The following is a 21,550-nucleotide window of genomic DNA, read 5'->3' on the forward strand; positions in this document are numbered from 1 at the left end:
GACTTAGGTAGCATAAAATTCTCATTAGTGTTTAAATGAAATTCATAAAGTAGCGCGTGCACCTCTTGCTGTAGCTTCTTAGCTCGGCTACGTGTAATTGGTCCATCAAAGACTTGAGTTGGTAATGATGTTGGTTGTACTTGAGTTGATGTAGTATGACTTGGGGGTTGTAACATGTTGCTTAATGGTGTGGTCATATCATCCTCCTCCCCTTGAAAAGGAGTCGTCCTTGACTCTGAAATGTCTTCGCTTGTATATGGTAAGAGGTCAGCAACATTGAACGTGTTGCTCACGCCATAGCTTGGTGGAAGATCTATCTTGTATGCATTATCATTGATCTTGGCAAGAACACGAAATGGACCATCCCCTCGTGGCATCAATTTGGATTTGCGCTGATCAGGAAAACGCTCCTTGCGCAAGTGAATCCAAACCAAGTCCCCCGGCTCAAATAACACTTTCTTCCTATGCTTGTTCATTCTTGCAGCCTTGCGCACTGCTTTGAGCTCAATTGCTTCCTTGGTCTTCTCATGTATCTTTTTTATATATGCAGCACGCTTGGAAGCTTCCATATTGGTTCTTTCCTGCAATGGAAGGGGCAACAAATCTATGGGAGCAATAGGTTTAAACCCATATACAATTTCGAAGGGGCATAAATTAGTTGTAGAATGTACTGCCCTATTATAAGCAAACTCCACGTGTGGCAAACATTCCTCCTGTCGGTGTTTTGGGTCCGACCGCACACCCGAGGTTACCCCTCAAGGTGTTTTTAGGAGTAGGACGGTGTCAACGACTGTAGCAAAATGGTTCGTGCCGATCGCACGAGGGACAGTGGACAAGATTTGCAGGTTCGGGCCGCTTAGAGATGCGTAACACCCTACGTCCTGGTGAGTATTTGAGTGGGGTTACAAGAGGGCTCTCTGGATTGAAGGCACAGAGAGTTTACGTGAGTGGCTTAGTAAAAATAGGGTCGATCGTTCTGAAGGGGTGCCCCCTAGGCCTTATATACTCGACCGTGGGGCAGTACACGTGGATATGATAACAACAAGTAGCTGAAAGGTAGTGAACCTCTTGAGTTTATCCCTACGTAACCCTCGCCGACTTATCCTCGCATGGCTCCATTGCATGGGGGCTTCAGCGCGGGAAAGTCGGGTCTCTGTTGGGATTTACTCGTTCGACGTTGTGGGCCGTCCGGGTTTGCTCCGATCCGGTCTTACGTCTTCTCTGCTTTGTTGATTGTCTTTCCCCAGGCCCACGAAAGAACGACCTTACGATTTATTGGGCCTTTGGGCCTTTCGGGAGGTCTTTTATTTCTTTAGTGGACCCGGGGGATATCTATCCCCCACAAGCCCCCGATCTTTGGGTTGATTTAGAGGTAATCAACCCAAAGATCTAAGGTCCAAAAAATGACTTCCTGTTGTCTTCTCTTGCTCCGATCACTCGTTCGACCGAAGTTTAGTTCTGTGCTTGTGCCTTAGAGGTCGGCATTTTGATTTGTAGGATTCTGAACTTCATTGGGTGCACCGGAGGTGCACCCAATGGGTGTAGCCCCCGACCTTTGAGTAGATTTTAGAAGATAATCTACTCGAAGGTCTCCCCCAGAAATTATCTCCATGTGCGCTCCTGTATCTCGGTTGAGGATTGGTCTTTTCAATCTTGTCCCACGCCTTAGAAGTCGGCACTATATCGGTTTAGAATGATAATCCATGGGGTGCACCGGAGGTGCACCCAATGGGTGTAGCCCCCGACCTTCAAATGGATTTTTTAAGGATAATCCATTCGAAGGTCTTCCTTTTGCTTGTAAAAATTGGCATGAAGCTATTCGCATTATGCTTTGGAGGTCAGCATTATGTCATCAAAATTTTGCTGCAGAGGTCAGCATATATTTTGTCTTTAGCAGCCGAGTTTGCAATCCATCCATATCTTGCTAGGTAATGCAATTTATTTGCTTCTGCGACTTGATTGGACGTTTGATGGACGTTCTCTGTCTAGTCCTCACATCGCTTCTGTCGGCCATATCTTGTACTTTGCTGGCTATATTTGGCTTTCCTCTGATCCTTACTGATATCTTATTTTTGTCTTGAGGTATTTACTGCGTGCCCTGCACGGATGTGACCGTTTTGAAAAATATACTGATAATTCCTGGGCGTCCCCCCCAATGGGTGTGGGCAAGGGACGGCTTGGTACGCTAAGTGTTTTAGTCGGCTGCTTCTGAGTAGTAATGTGATGGGACGACTAGTGTAATCATATCCTTTGCGCTGTTGACTGGAGTCCCAATGGGTGTAGTGTTGCATGAAACGGCGTCAGCCGTCTGACGTGTCTTCAGATGGGTGGGAGTGCTTATTGAATGCTTTGCGACTGTTCAGTGACCGCGGTTGGAAGTGAGCGGTTGCCTTTCCTTTCTATAAATAACGCCCTTGCTCCTCTGGTTTTTTCACATCTCTTCGCTGTTCTTTACTGCGTCCTTCTCCTCCCCTCTGTCTGCTTCCACCATGGGCAAGGGTAAGAAGCGCAAGCGCGAGCCGACTCCTCCGTCGGAGGATTTCGGTGACTCGGAATACTCGGAGGAGGAGTTCTCCTCCGAGTCCGAGGGATCTCCGGCTCCCGTCTCTCCCCCGGCGTCGTCTGATGATTCAGACGACTCCTAGGGGATTGCCGCGGAGGTCTGGACGTACATCCGGGCCGTCGAGCGCTCCGGGCTCGAGGGCTCGGATGAGTCTGAGTTCTCCTCGGACGAGGAGGACTCGGACGGCGGCGAGGACGAAGATGACGACGACGACGACGGTGGCGACGGCGACGGTGACGGCGGCGGGGGCAGCGGCGGCAAGGGCAGCACCAGAGGTGGCAGCAGTACGGGCAGCACCAGAGGCGGCAGCAGCAAGGGCAGCACTAGGGGCGGCGGCGGCAAGGGCAGCAGCAACAAGGCCAGTGGCTAAACGCCACTGGTCTTTAGATATTAGTATAGTGTAGTTAGAATAATGTAGTAGTAATGTAGAGTAGTATAGTGTAGTTTAGTAGTAGTAGTAATGTAGAGTAGAAGTAGGGAAGCACCAACTCGCAAAGAGTTGGTTTGTAAGCTTATTATCTTCCCCTTAATGAAGAACTGTCATTGGCCCCTTCTCGATGACTCGCTTTCTCTGATTGTTGAACTGATTCTTTTGATATAGTAGATGAATAACTTGCGCATCACACTGACGCTTCCAGAAGTAGCTGCCGAGTAATATTGTAGTCGGTATCGGCGTTTTAGAAGCAACGCCGAGCGATTGAAGGTTGACATCAGCGTTTTAGAAGTAACGCCGAGCAATCGAACACGAGACCAGCGTTTTAGAGGCAACGCCGAGTGATTGAAGGTCGGCGTCGGCATTTTAGAAGTAATGCCTGAGCGATTGAATACGAGGTCAGCGTTTTAGAGGCAACGCTGAGTGATTGAAAGTCGGCGTCGACGTTTTAGAAGTAATGCCGAGCAATAGAATACGAGTTCAGCGTTTTAGAGGCAACGCCGAGTGATTGAAGGTCGGCGTCGGCATTTTAGAAGTAATGCCGAGCGATAGAATACGAGTTCAGCGTTTTAGAGGCAACGCCGAGTGATTGAAGGTCGGCGTCGGCATTTTAGAAGTAATGCCGAGCGATTGAATACGAGGTCAGCGTTTTAGAGGCAACGCTGAGTGATTGAAAGTCGGCGTCGACGTTTTAGAAGTAATGCCGAGCAATAGAATACGAGTTCAGCGTTTTAGAGGCAACGCCGAGTGATTGAAGGTCGGCGTCGGCATTTTAGAAGTAATGCCGAGCAATAGAATACGAGTTCAGCGTTTTAGAGGCAACGCCGAGTGATTGAAGGTCGGCGTCGGCATTTTAGAAGTAATGCCGAGCGATTGAATACGAGGTCAGCGTTTTAGAGGCAACGCTGAGTAATAGTCGGCCGCGCGAGTTATTTTGAGGATAATAATCGAGTGATGAAGTGGCACGTCGGCTTTTTCGGAAATAACTGCCAGATGTCCACGTGGCATGCTGGGGTTTCGGAAATAACCGCCGGGTGATGACTGGGCACTTTTTGAAACGGCATCTGGCTCGGGAATATCCCATAAGAGTTGCGCTTTTAGCCGCCTTTGCTTTCCGTGCCCTAGTTCTTGCATTCCCGCATCTGAATCTTCTCTGCCACTCGCCTCCTACTCTGTTCGCCGGTGAAAAGCAAGATGGCGCCCAAGAGGAAAACTGCGAACTCGTCTGCTGCGGTGATCCCTGCAATCGACCCCAACAGTCAGTTACCCTTCGCAGGTAACCATATGTCCGTTATTTCCGAAGCTGAGCTTCTCCGCCTCGTCTCCATCGGGGTTCTTCCTCCACGGGAACTCTGTTCTTGGTGGATTTGCCACGGGACTACTGTCCCAACAGAGGATACCCACGAGTCTGTAGTTTACGCTCCTTTTCTTCTCCGCGGCCTCGGCCTTCCCATCTCTCCTTTTTTCCACGGCCTCCTTGATTTCTATCATATCAACTTGACCCATTTGAACCCTAATTCCATTCTGCAAATCTCCATTTTCGTTCACCTATGCGAAGCCTACCTCGGTGTGCTGCCGCATTTCGGTTTATGGAAGTATCTGTATCATTGTCGCCCTGGGATGGCCGGGGGGCAACATCAGTTGGTCGGAGGTGCCAGTTTGGAGATGCGCCGTGGGCGGAAGACTGAGTATCTTGAGATTCCCCTCAAAGATAGCATTAAGGGGTGGCGTCTGGAGTGGTTTATAGTTGATAATTATGGAAATTCTCTCCCCTCCCGGTCGGGAAGACAGCCAGACGTTCGCACTCCGAGTTGGACTGAGTCTCCCACAGATCAGGAAGTGGCCGAGGCAGGTGTGTTGCTAACTGAAGTCGGATTGCTGAAAGAGAGAGGTCTGACTGCCGAAGCTGTGGTCACTGATTTTGTTTTCAAGAACATTCAGCCACTGAAAGACAGGGCCTGTCCGGCATATCTGTATCGAGGGCTGGCCGACTCAACTCGGGTTACCAATAGGAGAATTCCTTCTGTTGACTTGGTAAGCCGACTTGAAATGATCCTCAGGGGTAAAGTTTCAAATGTTGGTGCTCCAGTGGCATACTCGGCTTGGAACCTACCTCCTCCCAAAGCTTTCACCCTTTTTGTGTCAAATCCACCTGTGACTGATAGCAATTTGGGCCTTAGAGTGCGACCCCCTGCTGAAGAAGTCAGTACTTTAGTTGCTTCGCTCGGGGCGATTCCTGATGATGAACGACAGGTTTATTTTGAAGTGCCTCTGAACCCTAGTGATGCCGACATAAATGACATGCTTGATCTGTTAGCTGAGGATTCATCCGATGCTGCTCCTGATGGTACGTTGGCGGTGGTGCCCCTTCCAGAGGTTGATACAACTTTGGATGTCCCGAAACCTATCAGTACTCGCCCGAGGCGCCCTAGCCGAACCAGTCAGCCCGAGCCTTCTGCTGATGAGCAAAAGAAGAAGAGAAGACGCCTCCGGCGAGTATCCAGCTTTGATGAGGACGTCGGTACCTTAGCTCCTGCTGCTGAAGAAGTGCCTGCAACTGGCCTTGCTGACACTGAACCCAATGGGTGTGCTCCATCTGCTGCTGACCCCAATGGGGGTGCTGCTTGCGTTGTTACTGTGGAAGATGAGGAGGAAGAAAATGAAGCTCCATTAACTCGGAAAAACAGTCGGCAGTTCATCGTCAGCGGTGGAAGTAGTGGAGTTCCTTCTCCTGCATTGTCTGCCCTTATTGGTCTGCAAGAACTGTCCCTGGCCAACTTTGATCAAACTCTAGAGGATATGGTCCCGGAGGACTTGTTGTCAGAGCCTGTGGATGATGATGCAACAGAGGCTTGTGCTGCCGTGACCGATGCTGGGTTGAGGTCATCCCGTGCCTCGTCGACCTTAGAGCATGATCTCGAGGGTCGGGATGCTGACTTGGATTGTTCTGGTCCCATGGAAGTAGCTGAAGGCCCGTCAACCTTAGAGGTGGTTACGGCAGAGAGCTTGGACCCCTTGAATAGTGCTGACACGTGCCCAGCCCCCGAGGATGTCGCCGGGGAAGACTTAGCTCGGGTGAAGAGTATAAGCCACTGCCCAGCCCTCGAGGGTGTTGCCGGGGATGATCCGGCTCAAGTGGGCAGTGCCAACTGTGACCCAGCCCCCGAGGGTGTCCGAGCAAGGTCTCCTTCCTGCACTTCCATGGATGTTCATGCGGGTTCACCTCCACACTCTGGCGGTATGGTGGTGGCCCAAACTCTGGATCAGGGAGTCGCTTTAGAGGGCAGCGTCCCCGCTGGTCTGGCGTTAGGCTCTGTTGAATGTACTGAGCTCGTTCCTACTGGTCTGTTGCAAGCTGCTTCGGGTGGTGGTCTGGCACCTGGTTATCAGCTGATTTCTCCTGATTTGGGAATCCCTTCGTTCTTTTCCAACCTCCAGGTACTGTGCTGTACTTTAGCTTGATCTTTACGTTGCATGAATTTTTGTCATTATGTTCATCCGCTCTTCTCATCAGGCTTTGGTGGATGGGATGGCCAGCCAGCTGAGATCGCAGGGTGCTTCCATCCCAGAAGTGGCTTCATCTCTTGAGCGTTGGAATCCGGTGTCGCTTCATCGTCGTGTATCCGAGTTGGAGGCAACTAATGCTGGTTAGTGCCCTTCTTCTTCTTCTTTGCCTTTGTTCGTGGATTGTTTTACCTTCTGACCTCATTTCGTTTGATTACCTCTTGATAGGAATGACTCGGCAGATTGCAGTTCTTGAGGAAAAACATTCCCGAGATCAAGCTGAAATGGCTCAACGGTGCGCTGACTTCGAGGAGAAGTATTCTCAGAGCCAGACTGAACTGAATCAGGTCTCCGCTGCTTTGGATGATGCCAACGCTCTGAGTTCTTCTCTTCATGCTCGGCTTGACTCTGAAAAGGTAACTTACAAAACCGTGCTTCGTCTTGCTATGCTCTTATTACTTGCTTGGATTCTGAAGGAGTTGATTTTTGTTTGTAGGAAGAAAAACGTATCCTTGCTGCTTCTCGCGACAATCTGGACAGATTGTATCGAGATTCTAGCAACTCGCTGACCATCTTGGAGAGGAGTCACCGTTTTACAATGGAAGAACTGGACAATCAGCGTTGCAGGCTGCAAGAATCTGCAGACGAAGTGACCCACCTCACGCAATTGATATCAGCAAAGGATGCCACCATCAAGGGACTCCGAGCTTCTAAGAAATTCATTGCTCAGGAGTTAGAAGCTGCTCAGCTGGCTGCTAGAGTTGCCGAAGAAACTGCTGTCACTCTCAAAGCTCAGCGTGATAAAGCCATGGACAAGGCTATTCGGGCGGGACGAATCTTGATGAGAAGACCCGGCGTAGTTATTCCTGAAGACATAAAAGCCGATGTGAATGCTGCCCCCGATTCTTCGAATCGCCCTTCTTCGTCGGTCGTTCCTGAGAAAGACATTGGAAAATAGAGAGACATTTTGCGTGCTATGAGCGCGCGGTTAGCACGATCGAGTATTCGTTAGAAGATATCGGCTTATCATTCGAATTACATGATTACTTCTCTTATTGTATCAGAATTTATTGGTTCGCAAGTTTGTGGTAACGCTGCATGATGATTATGAAGTTTGTTTTCGGGATATGGAAGTCATCCTCTGAATTGCATAAGCGCGAGTATGCTGCACCGGCTTAAGCCATCGCTGACTTTTAGCCGATAGCTCCGTTGGTAGGGCATAGTGGTCACCCCGAGTTAAGTAAGCGTGAGCATGTTGCACCGCCTTAAGTCGTTGCCGACTTAAGTCGATTGCTCCGTTTGTAGGGCATAGTGGTCACCCCGAGTTAAGTAAGCGTGAGCATGTTGCACCGCCTTAAGTCGTTGTCGACTTAAGTCGATTGCTCCGTTTGTAGGGCATAGTGGTCACCCCGAGTTAAGTAAGAATGCAAGTCAATCGTAAACGAGCCGAGTGTCTTTGAAATCTCTCTTTATTGATGACGTATTTCCATTTTACAGAATACGTGGTCGCCCCAGCTGTTTTGAAATACAGCTAGGGGTAAAACTTTCTGAGGTGCTCTATGTTCCAGGAGTTCCCAACTTCTGTGCCATCCATCTGGGTGAGGCGATACGATCCGGGCCGAGTGACTTCTGCTACTATGAAAGGCCCTTCCCATAAGGGTGATAACTTGTGCCGTCCCTCCCCCGTTAGAATTCGGTGGAGGACGAGGTCTCCTATTGAAAAGAACCGCTGCCGCACAGCTTTGTCGTGATAGCGCCTTAGAGTCTGCTGGTACCGTGCTGATTGGATTACTGCATTCAGTCGCTCTTCCTCAAGTACATCAACGTCCTCCAGCCTGGTGGCCTCAGCTTCTGCTATGCTTTCGAAGATCAATCTTGGCGCCCCAAACTTGAGGTCAGCAGGTAGTACTGCCTCCGATCCATAGACCATGAAGAAAGGTGTGTTTCCATGCAGGGCTCGGCTAGGTTGGGTTCTTAAGCTCCAAACGACATAAGGCAGTTCTCTTATCCATTTTCCTGCGAATTTTTCATTCTTATCGAAGACCCTTTTCCTGAGTGCCTCCAATATCATTCCGTTGGCTCGCTCAACCTGCCCGTTGGCTCTTGGATGTGCTACAGATGCGTACTTGATCTGAATGCTCTTTTGCTCGCAGAAGTCAAAGAATTCTGAACTGGTGAAGTTGGATCCCAAGTCAGTGATGATACTGTTTGGTATCCCGAATCTGAATATTATGCCTTGTATGAATTCCACGGCTTTAGCAGAAGTTAAAGAAGCAATGGGCTTGAACTCTATCCATTTAGTAAATTTGTCAATTGCCACCAATACATGGGTATATCCCCCTTGAGCTTTCTTGAAAGGTCCAATCATATCCAGTCCCCAGCATGCGAAAGGCCAGGTTACTGGTATGGTCTGCAGCTGCTGTGCTGGCATGTGCTGTTGCTTTGACAAGTATTGGCAAGCTTCGCATCTCTGAACTAATTCGGCCGCATCGTTCTTCGCCATTGGCCAATAGAATCCTGACCGGAAAACCTTCCCGACTAGTGTTCTGGATGCTGCATGTATCCCACATTGCCCTGCATGGACTTCCTCCAGAAGTTGTTTCCGGGTGGATGGGAGAACGCACTTCATGAGGATGCCTGACGCGCCCCTTCTGTACAGTTCCTCCCCAATGAGTGTATAGTGGGCCGACTGCCTGGCGATGCGCTCTGCCGAGTTCTTGTCGTCCGGTTCTTCTTCATTCTTTATATACTTAATAATCGGTCTTCTCCAGTCATCAGAATCTGACTCGAGTTGATTTATGATGTTGCACTCTTCTGTTTGATCCATTGAGATACTCGGCTGCAGGATTTCTTGCACGAAGACTCCGGGTGGGACCTGAGTTCGACCGGATCCAAGCTTGGACAGTACATCGGCCGCCGTGTTCCGATCTCTTTCTATATGATGAAACTCCAGACCCTCGAATTTATCTTCCAGCTTTCGGACGGCAGCACAGTATTTTCCCATTGAATCACTTGAACAATCCCATTCTTTGTTTATCTGGCTGATGACTACCAGAGAATCTCCATATACCATCAATCTCTTGACGCCCAGTGACATGGCGATGTTTAATCCGTGTATCAAAGCTTCATACTCGGCTGCATTTTTAGAGGCCGGGAATAGCAACTGGAGAGCGTACTTGAGGTGTTCGCCTCCAGGTGCAGTGAAGAGAATCCCTGCTCCTGCTCCCTGCAGCTTCAGCGAGCCATCAAAATACATTCGCCATACTTCTGCCGTTTCTGGATTGTCGGGTACTTGCTGTTCTGTCCACTCTAATACGAAATCAACCAGTGCTTGAGTTTTGATGGCAGTGCGAGGTCGGAACTCGATATCGTGGGATCCCAACTCGCAAGCCCACTTGGCTATTCGGCCAATGGCTTCCTTGTTGTGAAGAATGTCCCCTATTGGAAAACCAGTAACTACTATGACTTTGTGGTCGTCAAAGTAGTGACGCAGCTTGCGGGCAGTTAGAAGTACTGCATATAATAGCTTCTGAACCTGAGGATACTTTTTCTTCGAGGGGCCTAGAACTTCACTGATGAAGTAAACAGGATGTTGTACCAGATAGGCATGCCCTTCTTCTACTCGCTCGACTACCAACGCGGTGCTTACCACGTGAGTCGTGCAAGAGATATACAGCAACAAATCTTCAGCCGGTTGGATCGGCGTAGCTCGCCGGGGTGGTTTCAATACTGGTGGTGTTGTCAAGAATTTCTTCAGTGCGTCTAGAGCTTCTTGTGCTTCTGAAGTCCATTGAAACTTATCCACCTTCTTGAGTAGCTTGTAAAATGGCAAACCTTTTTCTCCCAGCCTGGATATAAATCTGCTCAGAGCTGCCATACATCCGGTGAGTCGCTGAACCTTCTTTTGTGACCGAGGAGCTTCCATCTTCATGATAGCTTCAATCTTATCTGGATTAGCCTCAATTCCCCGGTGGCTGACGATAAACCCGAGCAACTTTCCTGCTGGTACCCCGAAAACACATTTTTCAGGATTGAGCTTCCACCTATATCTTCTCAGGCTGTTGAAAACCAGCTGTAAATCCTCGATGAAGTTTTCTGAATTCTCTGTTTTGATCACCACGTCATCTACGTAAGCCTCCACACGCTTGCCCCAGTGATCGGCTAAGCATGTTTGAATGGCTCTCTGATAAGTCGCTCCAGCGTTTTTGAGGCCGAACGACATGGAGGTATAACAGAAAGCACCAAACGGAGTGATGAACGTCGTTTTCTCCTCGTCTTCCTTTGCCAAACTAATCTGATGATACCCGGAATAGCAATCTAAGAAAGACAGCACAGAACACCCAGCGGTGGAATCCACCACCTGATCTATCCTCGGGAGCCCGAAGGGATCCTTCGGACAGTGTTTGTTGAGATCAGTATAGTCGACGCACATGCGCCAATCCACTTTATTCTTTTTGAGTACAAGAACAGGGTTGGCTAACCACTCGGGGTGTAATACTTCTCTAATAAATCCAGCCGCGACCAAGCGAGTTAACTCGGCACGAATGGCCTCTCTCTTGTCGGGCGTGAAACGACATAGCTTTTGCCGGATCGGCCTCGCCTGAGGATAGACCTTCAATTTGTGCTCGGCCAGTTCTCTTGGGACTCCCGGCATATCCGCAGGTTGCCATGCGAATACGTCTCGGTTATCTTGCAGGAACTGGATGAGCGCGCTTTCCTATTTGTCGTTCAAACTGGAGCTGATGATGGCCGTCTTGCGCTCATCAGCGAACCCCAGGTTGATTCGCTTGGTTTCTTCAGTCGGCCGCATAGAGGTCACGGCCTGAGCTTCGTTCGCCGGTACTGCAAGGTCCTCCTCAGGCTTAGAGTTCGCCAATGTAGAAGGAACCGTTGACGGCTTGGTGGTGAGGGCTGCTTGGATGGCCACTCGGAAACATTCTGCGGCGCCTTGGAAGTCGGCGCGCATAGTTATGATTCCTTGCGGTCCTGGCATCTTCAGTATCATGTATGTATAGTGCGGAATGGCCATGAATTTGGCCAGTCCCGGCCTCCCGATGATGGCGTTGTACCCGCAGTCGAAGTTCGCCACCTCGAACCTCAGGAACTCGGTTCTGTAGTTCTCCGGAGTTCCGAAGGTGACCGGCATGTAGATGTGGCCCAGCGGGTATTCCCCTTCCGTTGGCACGATGCCGAAGAAAGGAGTGTCTGACTCGTGGAGCTCTTTGAGGTGAACTCCCAAGCCTTGGAGTGTCCGGGGGAAGGTGACGTTGATGCTGCTCCCCCCGTCCACTAGCACCTTCTTTACCCGGCTCTCTCGGATCACCGGATCGACGAGGAGCGGGTATTTGCCTGGATGGTCGAAGTTGAGCCATTGATCCTCCCGAGTGAAAGTGATCGGGTGCTCCGACCACCGGTATGGGGCGGGAGGACCGGTGGTCGCCACCAGTATCTGGCGGTCGTTGAGCTTTTGTTGTCTTTTGTTCTCCTGCGACCCATGTCCGCCGAAGATGACGTTGACCTCCCTATCAACGCGTGGGAAAGCTCCTCCTCCCCCCTCCTCCTGCTGATGGGGCTGTCGTGGTTCATCTGGTCCTCCCCTTGGCGGAGGAGGTGGTAGAGGTTGGAAGGGTCGGCCGTGCCCGACGGAGTGCTTGAAGTCCCGGCAGTTACGAAGAGTGTGGCGCATGTCCTTGTGGTACGGGCACTGGGCGTCGAGGATGTCGTCCAGCGTGCGCTCGCCTCCACGGGGTCCTCCTCGGGCGCGAGAGGCGGGTGGTCCGGCGGCGTGTACTTCCTCACGAGGCCTCTTCTCCCAGCGTTTGTCGAATGGTTGGTTCACGTCACGTCGTGGTGCTGCTGGTGTGGGCTTTGCTCCCCCGATGAGATCCTGGGCCCGCTCGTCGGCGGTGATGTAGAGGTCGGCTTCCCGGAACAGCTCCTCGGAGGTAGTCGGCGCCTTTTGTAGTATGGCTCGGACGAAAGCCGAGTCATTGGATCCTCTGTAGAAGTCCTCGATCACGGCCGCCTCCGTGACCTCAGGGATACGGTTTCTCATGGTCTGGAACCTTTTGAGGTACGACCGGAGAGTCTCGTCCCCCGGCGCTTGATGGATTTGAGGTCCCATGGTTGCGCTGGCTTGTCGGAGAGGGACTGGAAGTTGGCGGTGAAACGTCGACTGAAGTCTCCCCAGTCGTCGATGCAGTGTCGGGGTAGATGTCGTAGCCACTGCAGCGCATCTTGCCCAAGGACAATGGGCAGATACGCGGTCATGACATCTTCAGATGCCCCGGCAGCCCGAGCAGCGGTGGTGTAGACGGCTAGCCAACCCCCTGGATCCTGCTTAGGTTCATATTTGTCGACATTGGATACCTTGAAGTTGGGAGGCCATTGGATGGCCCTAAGGCGCGGAGTAAGAGCGGATACTCCGCACGTGTCCTCCTGTCGTCGGGGACGACGTATGTCCCGGGGAGGGGAGTGGTGGTTGTGGTTCCTCGACCGTCCTCGGGTGGTACCGCCAGTTGAAGCTGTTGCCGACTCAGTCCTCGTGGCCTGGCTTTGAGTCGGGAAGCCATGATCTCGGTCATACTCCTCCCGACGGCGAATTTCGTTTTCATGCCGCCGTTCGCGCGAAGCGTTGATAGAGCTTCACGCGTCTCGGCGACTGTTGATGGCGTGTCGTAGGTCGTTCGGCGGGTGAGCGAGCGGTAGAAGATGGTTGGCCGCCTGAGTGAATAGTCGTCGGTATCCTTCGGCGTCGGGAGTCCGAGGAAGTCCATCAGCTATCCGAGCTAGTACGCCTCCGACTTCGCTTGGCGTGTTCATAGCTCGGGCGAAGTCGGGGTTCAGGTTGCGCCCGAAGAGCGGATTCTCCCGGCGTTGCCTTGCATCTTGCTCGGCTTGCTCCTGAGTCCGTCGGCGATCGCGTCGTCGGGAGTTCCTTCATTCTCTGAAGACGCGTTCCTCCGGAGTTTCTCCTATCTCCGAGACCTCGTCTCGCGAGACAGGCTGCTCCGGATCCCGTTCTCCGGTCGCGTGATGTCGTCGAACGTTCCTGCGTCGGTTCCTCCGTCGGCGGGATTCTCGTTGAGGTGGTTCTTCTCCGGGCGCGGTTGGTTCGTCGTCAGAGACGGCGGGCGACTCCACCCTCCCGATGAAGAGGATGTCGGGGTAGAATGGTGCTGCTGTCGCGGCGACTTTCTTTCCGTTCTCCTTTGAGGCCGGAGGAATGGAAAGAACGACTTGCCTTTCCCTGGTCTCCTTCTTCCTCGCGATCCGTGTCCATTCTTTCGTCGGGGAAGTAGACAACGGAGTCTTCCGGGTCAGCGAGCTTCCAGCTCCAGCCTTTCGGGAGACGATCTTTTTCCGAAGAGCCGGAGGTAGCGTCTTTCCAGCATTTTCGGAGTTTGTTGGAGGAGACTTCTTTTCCGGCAGATCTGCGATGCGGTGTAGAATTCCCTCTTCATCTGCTACAGATGAGATTGTCCCGAAGCAGAATACAGATCCGGGACGCACGGTGATCTTGCTGTGGAAGGTGACTGCCATTGAGCTAGCTTGGATCGTCGACACACCCTCCACCTGGCGCGCCAGCTGTCGGTGTTTTGGGTCCGACCGCACACCCGGGGTTACCCCTCAAGGTGTTTTTAGGAGTAGGACGGTGTCAACGACTGTAGCAAAATGGTTCGTGCCGATCGCACGAGGGACAGTGGACAAGATTTGCAGGTTCGGGCCGCTTAGAGATGCGTAACACCCTACGTCCTGGTGAGTATTCGAGTGTGGTTACAAGAGGGCTCTCTGGATTGAAGGCACAGAGAGTTTACGTGAGTGGCTTAGTAAAAATAGGGTCGATCGTTCTGAAGGGGTGCCCCCTAGGCCTTATATACTCGACCGTGGGGCAGTACACGTGGATATGATAACAACAAGTAGCTGAAAGGTAGTGAACCTCTTGAGTTTATCCCTACGTAACCCTCGCCGACTTATCCTCGCATGGCTCCATTGCATGGGGGCTTCAGCGCGGGAAAGTCGGGTCTCTGTTGGGATTTACTCGTTCGACGTTGTGGGCCGTCCGGGTTTGCTCCGATCCGGTCTTACGTCTTCTCTGCTTTGTTGATTGTCTTTCCCCAGGCCCACGAAAGAACAACCTTACGATTTATTGGGCCTTTGGGCCTTTCGGGAGGTCTTTTATTTCTTTAGTGGACCCGGGGGATATCTATCCCCCACACCTCCCAATCCTTCAAGTTCTTCTTTACCATTGTTCGCAGCAGCATTGACAATGTACGATTCACCACTTCAGTTTGGCCATCAGTTTGGGGGTGGCATGTGGTGGAGAACAAAAGTTTAGTCCCAAGCTTTGCCCACAATGTTTTCCAAAAATAGCTCACAAACTTCACATCACGGTCAGATACGATGGTCTTGGGCACTCCATATAGTCTCACGATTTCTCTGAAAAACAAATTAGCAACATGTGAAGCATCGTCGCTCTTGTTGCATGGAATAAAATGAGCCATTTTTGAAAATCTATCAACCACAACAAAAATAGAATCTCTCTTTTTTCGAGTCATCGGCAGTCCTAAAACAAAATCCATGCTTATGTCTTCCCAAGGAATTTTAGGAGCGGGTAAAGGAGTATATAAACCATGAGGGTTCAATTTTGACTTAGCTTTGTGACAGGTGACACAACGCTCCACAAATCTGATGACGTCTCTCCTCATCTTGGGCCAATAGAACTGATCACTGAGCATTTCATAAGTCTTCCTTTGTCCAAAATGACCTATTAGACTGCCTCCATGTGACTCCTGCAATAAAAGCAATCTAACCGAAGAATTTGGTACACAAAGTTTGTTAGCTCTAAACAAAAATCCATCATGTATATGATATTTTTCCCAACCTTTTCCATCTTTACAATGATTGTATGGTTCTGAAAATTCAGGATCATCATTATACATTTCTTTCAAATTTTCAAGACCCAAAACTTTTACCTCTAGTTGATTCAACAACACATTCCTTCGAGACAAGGCATCAGCGACCACATTGTCCTTACCTTTCTTATATTTCACAATGTATGGAAATGTTTCGATAAACTCAACCCATTTGGCATGGCGACGGTTCAGTTTGGCTTGCCCTTTCAAATACTTCAAAGCTTCATGATCGGAATGAATAACAAACTCTTTTGGCCATAAGTAGTGCTGCCATGTTTCAAGCGCTCGGACCAAAGCATACAATTCTTTGTCATACACAGAATAATTTAATTGAGCACCTCCCAATTTTTCACTAAAATATGCTATAGGTTTTCCTTGTTGCATTAAAACTCCTCCTATCCCAATCCCACTAGCATCATATTCTACTTCAAACGTTTTAGTGAAATCAGGAAGAATAAGTACAGGTGCTTCAGTCAAACGTTTCTTCAATTCTTGAAAAGCATCTTCTTGTGAGTTTCCCCATTTAAATTCAACACCTTTCTTTGTCAATTCATTTAAAGGAGAAGCAATGGTACTGAAATCTCGCACAAATCTTCTATAAAAACCAGCAAGACCATGAAAACTTCTTACTTGACTTACATTCGTTGGAGCTGGCCAATCCTTGATGGCTTTCACCTTGGATTCATCCACCTCTATTCCTTTTGCTGAAACAACAAAGCCAAGAAACACAACATGGTCTGTGCAAAAACTGCACTTCTCAAGATTAGCAAATAATTTCTCCTTTCTAAGCTCATCTAAAACTTGTCGAATGTGTTTCACATGTTCATCAAAAGACTTGCTGTAAATTAGAATATCATCGAAGTAGACAACAACAAATTTTCCAATGAAAGTTCTTAAGACATGGTTCATTAATCTCATAAAAGTACTAGGAGCATTAGTCAACCCAAAGGGCATTACTAACCATTCATACAACCCAAATTTTGTTTTAAATGCAGTCTTCCATTCATCTCCAGTTTTCATTCTTATTTGATGGTATCCACTTCTCAAATCAATTTTAGTAAAAATTGTGGAACCACTTAATTCATCAAGCATATCATCTAGTCGTGGAATAGGATGGCGATAGCGAACGGTAATATTATTTATAGCTCTACAATCAACACACATCCTCCAAGATCCATCTTTCTTAGGTACTAAAATCACAGGAACAGCACAAGGGCTTAAGCTTTCACGAACAAAACCTTTATCAAGAAGTTCTTGTACGTGCCTTTGTATTTCCTTAGTTTCTTCGGGATTGGTTCGATATGGTGGACGGTTAGGAAGTGCAGCCCCTGGAATAAGATCGATCTGATGCTCAATCCCTCGAATTGGAGGTAGTCCAGCCGGTGTTTCTGGTGGAAATACGTCTTCATAGTCCTGCAAAAGATCAGCCACAACACTAGGAAGAGATGTTATGTCGTTAGGAGAAATCAAAACATCTTTGTTCACAAGTACAAAGAGCACTTGATATGGGTTGTTCCTCACTTCTCTCAGCTCGGATTTTGTGGCTAGCATAACTAGGTGTTCTCCCTCTTCCTTCTTTTTATCTTTGGAATTTGGCTTGTAGCACTCACTCACCGAATTGTGGATGGCACTCAATTTCTTTTGCTCTTCTCCTCCTCTACTTGCTGTACTAATTTCAGTTTTCTTTTGTAAGTGTTCAGCCATGATTTGTTGAGGGGTCATAGGCTTGAGTACAAACTTTCTCCCTTTCAGATCTAGCGTGTATTGATTTGTTCTTCCACAATGTTGAGAATATCGGTCATATTGCCAAGGTCTTCCTAGCAGCATGTGACACACAGACATGGGTGCAACATCACACTCCACTATGTCAACATACTCTCCAATCTTGAACGGAACTTTCACTTTATAACCAATCTTGATATCTCCCGATTCATTCAGCCATTGGACATGATATGGATGAGGGTGTCGCTGCAACTTCAAACCAAGCTTTTCAACCATCTCACGACTTGCAAGATTATGACAGCTCCCTCCATCAATGATCACCTTTACTACTTTGTCTTGCACTTTTGCTCGTGTTTGAAAAAGATTATGTCGCTGTCCAATTTCAGCTTCTTTCGTTTGAACACTCAAGATTTGTGTAACCACAAGAGTAGTACCATGCTCAAATTCACATCACGTATGTTCTTCAGATTTATCAATGTCATTTTCATTTCCTGCTTCAGCTTCCTCTTCACTAGCTGATGTATATTCTCCATCATCAGTCACAAGGATCACACGATTATTTGGACACTCCTTTATGACATGACCACGACCTCCACACTTGAAGCACTGAATACCACTACTCTTGGCTGTTGAACCCACTGACGTTGAAGTGGAGGCTGCTGGTTTATAACTCGTGTTTGGAGCAGCACCGTTCTTTCCACTAGAATTGCCTTGAATATTGGATCGCAAGCCTCCAGTTGAACCTTTTGTTGCTGAGGATGCAGCAGTAAACCTTGAGATCGATTTGCTTCCTCCAGTCATGGTTTGTGCACCATATGACAAGGGCTTGCTGCTCTTAGCATCTTGTTGCAGCTGGCGTTCAGCTTTGGTGGCTTGATGTACCAAATCAATAAGACTTTGGTACGGCTGAAACTCAACAATACGCTGAATGTTGTGGTGTAACCCAGCCATAAAACGTGCAATGGTTTGCTCTTCGTCTTCATACACATTGGCTCTAATCATGGCCTTCTCCATCTCCTTATAATACTCCTCAACAGAGAAACTTCCTTGCCTCAAATTCTGCAATTTATCAAAAAGATCACGCCGATAATGCTTCGGCACAAAACGAATTCTCATTTCTCGCTTCATCTCTTCCCAAGTAATAATAGGGTCCTCTCCATCTTCTTCATGATCACGAAGAAGTTGCTCCCACCAAATCAGAGCATATCCTTCAAACTCAAGAGATGCCATTGCAAGTTTCTTCTCCTCTGAATAATTATGTAGGCGGAAGATTTTCTCCACTTTCAATTCCCATGTGAAATAATCTTCAGGATCAGATCTACCATCAAATTTTGGCATGGTAAACTTAAGTTTCCCAAATCTCTCTTCTTGGTTGACGCCTCTATGATGACGACGACCATAGCGATGTTGAGACTGATCATCCCCAAATTCAGATTCTTCATTGTCATTATTTCTTTGATTCCGGCCTCTTCCTCTACAATATGCAGCACCTTGATTTCTCCTCCCATGTTCACTTGCTCTTCTAGAATAATTTCCTTCATCTTCTTCCCCATCTTCATCATGGTTTCTTACACCGTCGGGGAGTCGACGACGACCTCTGATTTCAGCCATAAGTGTCTGAAGATCTTGTGCCAACAGATCTTGCTTGGCTTCTATGCTTTGTTTGAGCTCATTGAATTGTATCAGGGTGACACATTCTTCAATCTCAACGTTGGGATCCATCTTCCTGCGAAGTTAGTGACAACAAGGCAACAAATATAGGTGGAATATGAAGCTATATAGAATCTCACAACCTCACCACTCTTACCAACCAAAGCTCTTATGAGTTCCCTGCGGGTTGCAAGAAAATGTGTGGTGGTAACAAGAAAGTGGTGGTTAAGCGAATACAAGACCAGAGTACCGATTACGATGGCTTATATGTGGAGCTTGGTGGGGATTAATAAACAAGGGATACAATCTGAATTCTAGTTGTTGTTAAGTTAAATAACCATCCGACTAGAAGTTCCCTGCCTAGTGCTGACCACAAGATTCGAGTGATGTAAATAGATCAAACACACGCGCAAGAAATTTCAGATTTGATGCAGACAAGGAGTATGATTGGAATGCAAGTGTTGCAATCAGATCCAACCAAAATTTTGCACCAAATGACAATAGCAAACTGGTTGAATAACTTGATAAAATTTTCAGCACTTGTGTACATAAACAAACTGATTGTTCTACTTTTCTTTCACAATCTTGTTCAACACTTTTCTTTGGTACTTTTCTTTCTTCTCTTTTTTTGATACTTTTTTGTAGAACTAAACACAGAGATCTGATATGATATTGCACACTTTATAATACTTAACAAACAACTCAACCAGCAGCTATAACTTAAATAGGATCAAAGTTAACGCGAAGGAAATGATGAGGTTTTTTTTTTCAGAATACTCTTTTTGTGGATATTTTCAGATATATATAAGAGGCTCAAAGGAAAACACAAAGGATAGAGTGACCAGCAACTAAACAAAGACTCTAAGGACTGAAACTTAACAAAACTCACTGTAATAACAGATTGAAACAAAGGGCTATGACAAAATATTTTATGGCTTTTTGGTGGATAGGACGAACACAAAATATATGTAGCTAAGGGTAAAGAATCCTACCGTGGCAACTCAGGCTTTGATACCAGATGATGCGTCACGATGCCCGATCTTCACGACATAGGATCAATCTTCAAATAACTAGCTTCGAAGAAGTCAAGATAACTTGCTGCAAGCAGCGATAACTAGTGCAACCTGACAAATAAAACTCGAAGCCAACCACCGTCTTTAACCGGCAGCCTGAATCGAGGATTCGCCCAACCACACTCTCAAAGAACCAACCAACACAGCCTACAATCAATCGAGGAAACCTCGAAGGGAGTAGGAGCACCAATTGGGAGCGGATGAAGCCGCCGCTTCTGCAATCCCGCGAAGGAATTCACAAGAGCAAAGGGGTAGAGATCACTCTCAATATTTGTTACCACACAGCTGAACAAAGGGGTTCTGTTTTAGATTATCATAAGCTGCCTTACATCTTAGACATAGGGGGGTATTTATACTAGTAACAACCAGCCTTAGCGAGGTATAAACACAAAACAAAAGTATTTTCACGAGCTAATGTGAAGGAGCCTCTTCGGGAGATCTGCAGAGTTGATTTCCGTGTGGCTGTTTGACTTCTGCGCAGTCTTCAGTATTTTGACAATAACTTCTTCTAGGAATCTTCAAATGATGTGGGACTGGTTGCATTGGAAATCTAACTTGATAAGCTTTCTCACCATATATAGCATGCTTAATGAAACTTCGTAGAATGATGCAGTTTAATACGAAAACTTGGTCATCAAGCTGACTGTTGACCTTCTGACCAGTCGGCACTAAAGTAGGTCGGCGGCCTTTCTGGTAGATGTGGTTAAGTCGGCTTTAGAAGCATTGGAAACTAGACTTCAAGAGCTTTCCAAAAAGTACTTATGGGCCTTCATAGCTTTTGGGAATCAAAAGATATGACTGTTTCTTTTGGACGGTTCTGTTGCGCTGGACTGACTCGGATATAGCTCTTCTTGCTGATTCGCCCTTGATATGTTTTGTCCTTCCTCTTTGGTGAACCTAAGTAATATCAACATACACAACTTAGGTAGCATAAAATTCTCATTAGTGTTTAAATGAAATTCATAAAGTAGCGCGTGCACCTCTTGCTGTAGCTTCTTAGCTCGACTACGTGTAATTGGTCCATCAAAGACTTGGGTTGGTGATGATGTTGGTTGTACTTGAGTTGATGTAGTATGACTTGGGGGTTGTAACATGTTGCTTAATGGCGTGGTCATATCATTATATCACATGTCAAAACAATATCATAATCCATATTGTGTATTAACAAAATGGTGTAAAATGTATATTACATTCGCGCACGTCTGTTATAGCTTCGGCGCTCAGTCCCACTAGTAGCAAACAATTCCTTCGTCTATCCTGAGCTTTCGCCTATTCTGTGGATCGAGCTTGTTATGAAAAAACGACCTAGCACTTGAAGGGGCTACTGTTGGGGGTCTCGTTCTCTACCGAAGGTCATCAGGATGAAGGAATTGTTTGCTACTAGTGGGACTGAGCGCCGAAGCTATAACAGGCGTGCGCGAAACACCGAAGAGTTAGAGCTTTGGCTTAAGATGGCCATGAAGGTAATACATGACGTTGAGTCAACAAGGAAAAGACTTGTTTGTCCTTCATATTTGTACTAGAATAATGTGTAGATGTCAGGATCATAAATGTACTTTTTCTTAGGCTGCATCCCTTGCCTATAAATAGGTAAACAATATCCTCGTACTATTCACGGTGATTGAAGAAATTGTATTTGCACTTTTACCTTCGAGCAAGCCGAAGGTACAAATGTAATATGCATTTTATA

General features: G+C 47.8%; 1 pseudogene; it reads right to left on the bottom strand.

Annotated features, from left to right (window-relative positions):
- Positions 1–314: 314 nt before the first annotated feature.
- LOC118472946 (uncharacterized) lies at positions 315–18,385 on the bottom strand (annotated as a pseudogene).
- Positions 18,386–21,550: the final 3,165 nt, after the last annotated feature.

This window comes from Zea mays, chromosome 7, assembly GCF_902167145.1.
Source record: "Zea mays cultivar B73 chromosome 7, Zm-B73-REFERENCE-NAM-5.0, whole genome shotgun sequence".
Classification (NCBI taxonomy): domain Eukaryota; kingdom Viridiplantae; phylum Streptophyta; class Magnoliopsida; order Poales; family Poaceae; genus Zea; species Zea mays.